Source organism: Aquarana catesbeiana, linkage group LG09 (assembly GCF_042186555.1).
Source record: "Aquarana catesbeiana isolate 2022-GZ linkage group LG09, ASM4218655v1, whole genome shotgun sequence".
In the NCBI taxonomy this organism is placed as follows: domain Eukaryota; kingdom Metazoa; phylum Chordata; class Amphibia; order Anura; family Ranidae; genus Aquarana; species Aquarana catesbeiana.
In genome coordinates, this window is record NC_133332.1 from 230,376,314 (window position 1) to 230,386,188 (window position 9,875).

General features: G+C 45.1%; 1 long non-coding RNA gene across 1 annotated transcript; it reads left to right on the top strand.

Moving 5' to 3' along the window:
• The first annotated feature begins 394 nt into the window (after positions 1-394).
• Positions 395-6,913, top strand: LOC141108364 (uncharacterized). Its single transcript, XR_012236055.1, has 2 exons — positions 395-863; positions 4,885-6,913. It is a non-coding gene; the product is annotated as an uncharacterized lncRNA (long non-coding RNA).
• Positions 6,914-9,875: the final 2,962 nt, after the last annotated feature.

The window sequence follows — 9,875 nt, forward strand, 5'->3', positions numbered from 1 at the left end:
TAATATGTGAAATAGAGTACAGGGAAAAACACAAAATGGAAACTAAATTATAAAATGGATGTGGTTAAGCTAAATATCCCTTCAGTGATCAGCAGCTCTATGGTTTCCACGGGCAGCGGGATATCCCTGGGGCTAGTAGTTCTCCTCCCGAGTGTATACAGTGGAGAGGGGAGGGGCCTCTGACCTGGGATATGTATCAGCAAGAGTGTACCAGCAGAGCGACTCACTTGTACACTGAAGAGTGAAACTGATACCTGGTTGGGTCAGAGGCCCCTCCCCTCTCCATTGTATACACTCAGGAGGAGAACTACTAGCCCCAGGGAGATCCTGACGCCCATGGAAACCATCTGATTGCATAGTTGCCAACATTGTAAAAAAAATTTTAGGGACTGATAAGGTTGGAAATAATAGGTTGGAGTTCTACTTAAGTTGTTTTTCATTTTTCTACATAATGTGTGCGTGTCAGTTGTAAGACGTAGCTTAAGTCTTTCCAGATGTGTCCAGCGTCATGTATGTTGAAATTATACTGCTTGTTACCTTATATGGAGATTTGCTCAAACTGATGCTTGTGTAACCAAGCCTTATAAAAAGCCCCAATAAAGAGCCGACAGGTTCAGTTGATAGTACGGGACCTTTAAGGCTCGGATCTGATATACAGAAATCTATATTCTGTGTCTTATTTCTTTGATAGCTAAATTTGGCAAAGCAATATAAACTAGAAGCAGTTAAGTTGAAAACTGCACTTAACATTTCTGGCGCCCGGAAGTAGGGACACACCGATGACACTTCAAGAGGTGGATGAATTGGACTGACGGAACAAAAGGTCAGGCATTCCGGGAACCACAGATTGAAAACCTGCGCAGGTAAGAAAAAGCTTTATTTTTCTTATATTCTGTGCTCCCCTGATTTGTGCCTATCCGTTCTGTCAGTTACGGTTCTCCTGGTTTTAAAACACCAGCCTCTGTAGTGGTGAGTCTAGAATTACTGCATATTGTGGTTTATATTGCTGGAATTAATTGTTGTTTGTTGTTTGTCTGTCTTGTTGAGAAAGTGAATGAGCCTTGCCTAGGTTGGTATGAATTGAAAGAATATCATCCCAATGAGCAGTAGAATGCGTCCTTAACCTCGCAAGAGGACTTTGGGGGTCTGCCGCTTAAGTTTGATATTCAATTTAATTCATAAACCATAGACGGGTTGAAAGTATAAGCCCTGTCTGCTCCATAAAGCAGGGATAAGAGTGTATGAGAGGGATTCCCAGATACAGGGGGAATGAGGTCTCCATAAGCCCGGAGATCTAGTCGGATACCTGGTCACTTAAAGGAATGCTTGTATATGTGTAGCTGTCAGTCTGGTCATAATATTTGTGAGTTGGCTAGCATATAAAGTAATTCGATTTCAGAAATCTCATCCGGAGAGGTTTTTAGTATTCTGGCACCCTAGGAGGAAGGCAACGAGGAACTAGTGTAGCTTTTTTAGTATTTAGTACTGTACACTAAGTGTCCCACACGCTACCTAGGCACGGACTGTCAGAATGGGCCAGCAGAACATGAAACCCCGTCAGGGAATTGTGGTGCATTATACGGTACCACAGATAATTAAGAACATCTATGGGAAAGATGAAGCATAGGACTTAAAGGATGTCCTTCGTAAATTTAAGGTGAAAGGAGCAGCGGGCTTAGACCTGGATGTATGGAGTGAAATAAAAAGGGACAGACAAGGAGAGGTGTTAGAGAAGCAATGGATGCGTCAGATTCAATGCTTAATTAAGGTCTCAAATAGAGCAAAAGAAGAGGGGTGGAAATATAATTCAGATTGTGATGGTTGGGATATGAAAGACAGAAGAATAAAAAAAAAAAAAAAAAATGTTGAAATTTTAAATAATCTTAGTTCAGCCATCCCACCCCCATATACTGACATAGTACGTAAACTACACAAGATATATCCTGAAATTGAGGGTAGAGGATGGGTTTTGTATAGCAAAGCCAGCTGCTTTCTGTAGATTTGTGACACAGTTAATGAATACACATGAAGCAACCTGGCAGGATGGGGAGGATTTATGCAGACATAAAATGACTCTGACCCTGTTTAACTAGTTTATGACCGACCTACAGACCGAGCTGAGGGGGGATGGCAATTTAGAGACAGGAGGTCAGACACATAGACTCAAGGGCCCCTTTTATTGCTAGATTAGAAGCTTTCTCTCAGGCAAAACAACAGGAGAGAGGGTCAATATCACTCATGAAACAAATGCCAGGACAGACTGTATCAGAATTTTACTTATCTATGGAAAGTATGATGGCAGATGAGGGATTGGATTTGGCTCTGCCAGTCACGATCTGAGCCTTCAATAGACAGTTTATGGAAGGATTAATTCCACAGATAAGTGAAAGACTGAAAGCCTGCATACCACCCTTAATTTGTTGCGATTTTTGGCAGAAAAAGGTTGCAAGGTTAATAAGAAAAAGTTGCAAGTGTGTCAGAAAAAGGTTATCTTTTTGGGACATTGTATATCACAGGGTACGAGACATCTCACTGAGGAGAGGGTTCAAGTGATAAAGGGAATGTTACCCCCACGGAATTTCAAACAATTGCGTATGTTTTTAGGTATTGTGTCATATTGTAGACAATGGATACCACATGCTAGCGTTTTGATGCAGCCATTATACGATTGTTTGAAAATTGTACCGTATATGCTTACAGAAGTAGCTTATGAGTCGTTTGTCACTTTGAAAAGGTTGTTGATTTCTGCCCTGGCTATTGGTATTCCAGATTACACCAAGATATTTTATTTGTACATTGCTGAAATCACTGGACACGCCACAGGTGTTTTGACACAGGCACATGTAAAACAAAGATCCGTTGCTTAATTTTCAGCAGCATTAGATCCAGTGTCCAGAGGTTCACCGTCTTGTGTACAGGCGGTAGCAGCGGTGTCGATAATCCTAGATAAGTCATCAGAAATTGTTCTAGACAATCCAGTTGTAGTGCACACCACACATGAGATACATGCAATCTTGTCTCAGGTACAGCCCAAACACATTTCAATGGCTAGGCAACTGAGGTTACAGTGTACTTTACTTTTACCTCCAAATGTTACTTTTCAGCGCTGTACAACTTTAAATTTGGCTACCTTTTTGCCTCTTCAGTCACCAGATTTGGCAAGGGGGAATAATAGTGCTAATAAGGAAGAAGAAGAGGAAGAAAAAAAAAAATTCTCGAGAACCTCTGATAAGAGAGGACATTCTAAAAACAATGGACTTTTTAGTTTTTTTGACTACTGATGAAATAATTTATCCATCAGATATGTTGCAGTTTTTATATATCATTTTTATGTGACAGGACATGTTTATTATATCAAGATGAGATATTTTTTACACATCATTTTTTACATTCATATATAGTGTATTTTCAGAGTTGAAAGGGTTAAACATCCCTACAATAGAGTCATTCTAGTTAGAAGGAACATCTGGTGATAATTAAGACAGAGTACATTTTTTTTTTTTTCTTAAAGGTACATGTTACAGATACACCAATCTTAAATGCTGAGCACACTTTGTACATAGATGGTAGTAGGTTTGCTGATGACAAGGGTAAATATCACACAGGGTATGCCGTAGTGACTGATACACAGGTGATTGAAGCACAGGCCTTACCAGCCCACATGTCAGCACAAGAAGCAGAATTAAAAGCTTTAGAACAAGCCCTAGGATACTTAAAAGGACGAGAAGGGAATATTTACACTGACTCTGCCTACGTTTATGGCGTAGCGCACGATTATGGCCATATATGGAAGGTTAGAGGTTATCTGACAGCAGCAGGTACACCTGTAAAACATGGAGAAGGGATTAAGAGAGTTCTGAACAATCTTTAAAAGGTTAAACGAGTGGCAATCATGAAGATAGTGGCACACACGAGCGCAAAAACAATTGAGGCAAAAGGAAATGCATTTGCAGATTTGACTGCAAAACAGGCAGCTCTAGGGGAAGGAAGCCCTGAGACCTTAGCAGCGGTAGAGGTGAGTATCCCAGAACCAACATGGCAGCAGCTGAGTAAATTACAGGAGCAAGTAGGGGAGAGCGAGAAAGATAAGTGGGTCAGGATGGGAGCAGCACCAGACCTTGACAATGTATGGAGGGAAGGAGGCAAAGTATGCCTGCCTGCCTCTCTGTATCCAGCAATGGCAGCAGCAGTTCACCTACCCACACACGTCAGTTCCAATTCCATGTATAGGATTGTGAACCAAGGATGGCTCGCCCCTGGATTCAGTAGTACTGCAAGAAACTACTGTGCAGCCTGCCAAATCTGTCTCCTGAATAACCCAGGATAGAGAGTAAAAACCCCACGGAAACACCAGGTTCGGGCCCAATACCCCTTCCAGAGACTGCAAATTGACTACATACAAATGCCTAAGAGCGGCCCCTTTGAATTTGTCCTCGTGTGTATCGATTTATTCTCGGGTTGGCCTGAAAGTTATCCAGTAAAATAAGCTACAGCAAAAGTCACAGCCAAGAAACTGATTACTGAGTTAATACCTAGGTTTGGTCTTCCTGAAACAATAGAATCAGATAGGGGGATACACTTTACAGGAGAAATCATGCAGAATGTGATGACCATGTTAGGGGTTCAACAAAGTTTCCACACCCCTTATCATCCACAGAGTTCAGGATCAGTGGAAAGAGTAAATGGGACAATAAAGTTGAAAATACAAAAAGCTATGCAAGAGTCAAACAAACCCATATGAAATACTTTTTGGGAATGCACCTAGATTAGGTCTATACTTTCTACAGAGTATGCAATTGCAATGTGATAGTTTGACTGCATATGTGATACAATTACAACAACGTCTAACTAAGATCCACAAAAGTGTGTATTCTTCTCTTCCAGACCCTAACTCAATAGCAGGTACACATACACTGCTACCAGGAGATTATGTATATGTTAAGAAACACACCAGAAAGACATTGGAACCCAGGTTTGAAGGTCCTTATCAAGTGCTTTTGACTACAGCCACTTCAGTGAAATTGGAAGGAAAAGCAGCCTGGATCCACGCATCACACTGCAAAAAGAGTCTTGAACCGAGAGAAACAGAATGAAGATTCTTCTATGATAATAGTGCTTGAATGTTTTCAAATGTTTGTTTATACATGGACTCCGGGTATCAATGTAACAGTTCATGAAAATAGTACTGATCTTAGATGGGTAAATCAGGATAAGAGTATAACACAATATCATTACTACGAATGGTATTTTGTACTAGTAAGGAAATGGGAAGCACAACAGGAGGATATATATACAATGGCAACATTATGGTTTCAATATAAAAATAGAGGACGCTCTACCCACCATCTTCGAATCTTCTCTATTAACTCCTATTCCTAGATCTTGCATAAATGTTTCGGTATCACAACAGAAAACAAAAATCAAATTTAATGTAACTTTTCCCCAGCTACCAGAATAATGGTATCGCCGAGAATGGTATGATACAGTTCTGGGAGCTGCAGGAACTGGAATGGGAATAATGAATGGGATACAGATGGAAATGATACAAAATAAGTGGAAATGTGCAGGAAGTCACATAGCTGATAGTTTAATAATTACAAGCAAATGGTTACCTACAACATTCGAAACACAAATTAGCTAGGTACAATTAACTAAATATCTCAATATTATGGTTAATCACACAGCACTAGCTAGTCTGGAGTTGTGGAAAGAAAATCAGGAGTTTATAAACATTACTCAATGTGCTTTTTCTACACTATCTTATCACATTCAAATCGCACTTGGATGAACTATTTCAAGGGTTTAAATTTAGAAAGTACATGGTTTGAAGTACCAGGAAAAGAAGTTGAATGTGAGGAAAGATGGTGTGCTGGAAGGTTTGATGTATACAAAGTGGAGGAGGTCCAGGTAATGTGTAAGTTAATAGTGATGCCACTCCTGATAGGAAGGGATCTACCTGAATTTTGGTATTCTGAGATTTATGGACACTATGTAGATACACAAAACATGACTCATGATCTAAGTTTATGTGTTAAAATTAATAAGGGAATAGTCTGTGGAAGAAGTTCTCCAGTCTATGAACTTTGCTTATTGAAACATCAATCTAACATATGTAAGTTTCAGAGATTACCAGCAGGTGTAGGAAACAGATTTATGGAGATAGGACCACAACATATTTGTTTAGTCACAAATGATCAGGAAACTATGGAAAGTTTAAATAAAATGGCCCCTTTTTCAGGATGTGTAAAGAATGTTAAAATGCTTAAATGACAAAATGACACTTTCCTTTTTGAACCAGATGCACATAGAATATTTAATCTAGAATGGACGGTAGATAATCTTACTGATACTACTCCTTTTATAATATCATTAGAGCTCTTACGGCAAATCTTAAATGAGTCAGAAATACTTAGAAAACACATAGAGACACAAGAACATACCCTTCAAAATAATCTAATATCTGCGGTTATAGATAAAGGGAAATTAATACATTTATCCTCACAAATAAGAGATGAAACAACACATCATTGGTATGATGTATTTGCTGGATGATCACCCACTGCTACGGCAATTTTTAATTGGATGCTCAATCCGATACTTAATCTAATTTTAGTTTTTGTACTGCTTACTGTGATAAACTGTTGATTATATAGGAAGATTAAGGTATGAACAGATAGAATGGAAAGAGAAAGGTATTAGGAACTCCAATGACAAAAAGGGTAACTTGACATCACCCCTTTTCTATTCTCTTTGCTTATAAGATGCTGGTATGGATTTGAGGGATGAGGGTAAATAAAGAAGACTTATCCTCCTCTGACAACCCGCGGTCAGGGATAGCACTCTTTGAAGTATCGGCTGTTCACTTGTTTGCAAGGACCCAGAATCGTGGAGGGGATGATGTCAAAGGGGGAAATTGATAAGGTTGGAAATAATAGGTTGGAGTTCTACTTAAGTTGTTTTTCATTTTTCTACATAATGTGTGCGTGTCAGTTGTAAGACGTAGCTTAAGTCTTTCCAGATGTGTCCAGCGTCATGTATGTTGAAATTATACTGCTTGTTACCTTATATGGAGATTTGCTCAAACTGATGCTTGTGTAACCAAGCCTTATAAAAAGCCCCAATAAAGAGCCGACAGGTTCAGTTGATAGTACGGGACCTTTAAGGCTCGGATCTGATATACAGAAATCTATATTCTGTGTCTTATTTCTTTGATAGCTAAATTTGGCAAAGCAATATAAACTAGAAGCAGTTAAGTTGAAAACTGCACTTAACAGGGACACTTTTTTGGCTGTAGGTGGAGTCTTGTTATAAGTAGGGGCGGGGCATGCATTTGTGGGCGTGGCATAGGGGAAAAGTAAAAATGTGTGCCGCGGCGAAGAAAGGGCGTGGTTTATGCAAAATAGTGGGCATGTCTTAAATGGGCATGGCTCAAAGGGGGTGTGGTTAGAGTCTGAGATGAATGAGGGATGGAGAGGCAAAGGGGGAGAGAGGGATGGAGGGACAGCAGCCCCAGATCCTACACAACAATGGAAATATGTGTATTCTAGAAAGTTTAACAATCAGCAGATAAAGATACTCCAAACACCTGGTGTTAGCACTTCAATCATCCAGGCACCATGGTTGTTATGGTGTCAGGATGATTGAAGTGCATTATTTATATTATTACATTGTAATATAAAATTAAATCATTCAACTCACCATAATGCCGAATCAGTGGGATCCCTGAGCGTGTCACCTGCCACATAGCCTGCCACCAGCCATCCGTCCTTGCATCAGATGTCCCCAGCAAAGCCCCCCCTTACATCAGGTGCCCCCAGTGGAGCCCCCCCTTACATCAGATGTCCCCAGCGAAGCCCCCCTTACATCAGGTGTCCCCAGCGGTGCCTCCCTTAAATCAGATGTCCCCCGCGGAGCCCCCCTTACATCAGGTGCCCCCAGCGGAGCCCCCCTTACATCAGATGTCCATAGGGAAGCCCCCCTTACATCAGATGTCCCCAGCGGAGCCCCCCTTACATCAGGAGTCAACAGCGGAGCCCCCCCTTACATCAGGTGTCCCCAGAGGTGCCCCCCTTACATCAGATGTCCCCAGCGGAGCCCCCCCTCAGATCAAATGTCCCCAGCGGAGCCCCCCTCACATCAGGAGTCCCCAGCGAAGCCCCCCTCACATCAGGAGTACCCAGCGGAGCCCCCCCTCACATCAGGTGTCCCCAACGGAGCCCTCCTCACATCAGGTGTCCCCAGCGGAGCCCCCTCACATCAGGAGTCCTCAGCGGAGCCCCCTCACACCAGGAGTCCCCAGCGGAGCCCCCTTTACATCAGGTGTCCCCAGCAGAGCCCCCCTCATATCAGGTGTCCCCAGCGGAGCCCCCGCCTCACATCAGGAGTCCCCAGCGGAGCCCCCCTCACATCAGGAGTCCCCAGCACAACCTTCCTCACATCAGGAGTCCCCAGCGCAGCCCCCTCACATCAGGAGTCCCCAGCTGAGCCCCCCTCACATCAGGAGTCCCCAGCGGAGCCCCCTTCACATCAAGAGTCCCCAGCAGAGACCCCTCACATCAGGAGTCCCCAGCGGAGCCCCCCTCACATTAGGTGTCCACAACGGAGTCCACCCTCACATCAGATGTCCCCAGCGGAGCCCCCCTCACATCAGGAGTCCTCAGCAGAGCCCCCTCACACTAGGAGTCCCCAGAAGAGCCCCACTTTACATAAGGTGTCCCCAGCAGAGCCCCCCTCACATCAGGTGTCTCCAGAGGAGCCCCCCTCATATCAGGTGTCCCCAGCGGAGCCCACTCACATCAGGAGTCCCCAGCGGAGTCCCCGGCGCAGCCCTCCTCAAATCAGGAGCCCCCCTCACATCACGTGTCCCCAGCGGAGACCCCCCTCACATCAGGTGTCCCCAGTGGAGCCCCCCTCACATCAGGAGTCTGCAGCGGAGCCCCCCTCACATCTGGAGTCTGCAGCGGAGCCACCCTCACATCAGGAGTCCCCAGCGGAGCCCACCTCACATCAGGAGTCCCCAGCGGAGCCCCCCTCAAACCACTAGTCCCCAGCGGAGCCCCCCTCACATCAGGAGTCAACAGCAGAGCCCCCCTTCACATCAGGAGTCCCAAGCGGAGCCCCACCTCATATCAGGAGTCCTCAGAGGAGCCCCCCTTCACATCAGGAGTCCCCAGCGGAGCCCCCCTCACATCAGGAGGCCTCAGCGGAGCCCCCACTCAGATCAGTAGTCCCCAGTGGAGCCCCCCTCATACCAGGAGTCCCCAGCGGAGCCCCCCTCACATCAGGAGTCCCCAGCGGAGCCCCCCTCACTTCAGGAGTCCCCAGTAGAGCCCCCTTCACACCATAACTCTCCAACGGAGCCCCCCTCACATCAGGAGTCCCCAGCGGAGCCCCCCTTACATCAGGTGTCCCCAGCTGTGCCCCCCTTACATCAGATGTCCCCAGTGGAGCCCCCCTCAGATCATATGTCCCCAGCGGAGCCCCCCTAACATCAGGAGTCCCCAGCGGAGCCACCCTCACATCAGGAATCCCCAGCGGAGCCCCCCTTACATCAGGAGTCCCCAGCGGAGCCCCCCTCACATCAGGTGTCCCCAACGGAGCCCTCCTCACATCAGGTGTCCTCAGCGGAGCCCCCCTCACATCAGGAGTCCTCAGCAGAGCCCCCCTCACATCAGGAATCCCCAGCAGAGCCCCCCTCACATCAGGAGTCCCCAGCGGAGCCCCCTCACATCAGGAGTACCCGACGCAGCCCCCCTCACATCAAGAGTCCCCTGCGGAGCCCCCTCACATCAGGAGTCCCCAGCGGAGCCTCCCTCACATCAGGTGTCCCCAACGGAGGCCCCCCTCACATCAGGAGTCCTCAGCAGAGCCCCCCT